The 1,326-nt window shown below is 29.9% G+C and overlaps 1 protein-coding gene across 1 annotated transcript in view; it reads right to left on the reverse strand.

Annotated features, from left to right (window-relative positions):
- The window catches only part of LOC111716103 (glutamate receptor ionotropic, kainate 3), a gene marked incomplete at its 3' end in the record, with an annotated part of 16,068 nt that overhangs the window by 1,082 nt on the left and 13,660 nt on the right, over nt 1-1,326 (reverse strand).

The raw sequence follows: 1,326 nt of genomic DNA on the forward strand, positions 1-1,326 counted from the left end.
ATTATTATTATTATTATTATTATTATTATTATTATTATTATTATTATTATTATTATGTATCTAAATGGAAAATGAAGCAAAGTTGTAGAAATTATGATGCATGATACATACTTCTCATTACGCAAATAAATGTAGGGAAAGAAAACACGTAATCTCTAATTTGAAAGCCTGGCTGTTGAGATGACTGTAGCTTTTTTCATTTCGTTTTGTTAAAAAATGGCTTTATTTGTTCCTTTTCCATCTAGTTCTTTCGTTTTCTCAGTGATTGTTAAGTAATTTCGTTTTTTCATTTCTCTAAACCATCCAAGTCGTTCGTCCTTCTTTCGTACACAAAAGTTTCTTTCGTTTACGAAAACAATGCCCATCACTAAGCAAGATTTTATTTGTTTCATTTTTAATATTATATTGCGGAAAACACTCAATTTTGTTGGTAATATTGAATTAATGAAAAATGGTTAAAATTTCGAACATTTTAAACAGCATAGATAGATAGATAGAGCTATATAAAGATTTATTTGACTAAATAGGCACACTTTTTTTCTATTTGTTTTGAATGAGAGGCCCTTGTTCAGCGATAAATACATAATATATTAAAATAAAAAAGAAACAAAAATAATTTAGAACTAAAGGAAAGCAAAGAGAGGTAGGTGAAGGAGAAGGAAATGAGTAGATAGAGGAAAAGTTATTGAAGAATAGAGAGGAAAAGGAGTAGATAGAGGAAAAGGTATTGAAGAATAGAGAGGGAAATGAGTAGATAGAGGAAAATGTATGGAAGAATAGAGAGGAAAAGGTGTAGGTAGAGGAAAAAGTATTGAAGAAGAAAGAGGAAAAGGAGTAGATAGAGGAAAAGGTATCGAAGAATAGAGAGGAAAAGGAGTAGATAGAGGAAAAGGTATTGAAGATTTAAGAGGAAAAGGAGTAGATAAAGGAAAAGGTATTGAAGAAGAAAGAGGAAAAGCTAGGAGTAGATAGAGGAAGAGGTATTGAAGAATAAAGAGGAAAAGAAGTGGATAGAGGAAAAGGTATTGAAGAATAGAGAGGGGGACAACCCAGCACATTAAATATATACTTTGTTAGGTTAAATTATGTTATGCTATATAACAGGGTAAAAGGGATAGAATCAAGATTTAGGAAGAAAAGTAAATCCGATTATTACAATGAAAATTACTATGTTCTTCAAGAAAACTGTTTCTGCTTAACTTGTTTTAATACTTGTTAGGGAGCATACAGATTTTACTTCATCATCTCTTTTAATTTTAGAATTTCATTTTTTATAAATTCTTATTTATGTGGCATCATTTCATCCCATCCGGAGCGTATACGGAG

The sequence above is a fragment of the Eurytemora carolleeae genome, unplaced genomic scaffold (assembly GCF_000591075.1).
Source record: "Eurytemora carolleeae unplaced genomic scaffold, Eaff_2.0 scaffold1203, whole genome shotgun sequence".
NCBI classification, from domain to species: domain Eukaryota; kingdom Metazoa; phylum Arthropoda; class Copepoda; order Calanoida; family Temoridae; genus Eurytemora; species Eurytemora carolleeae.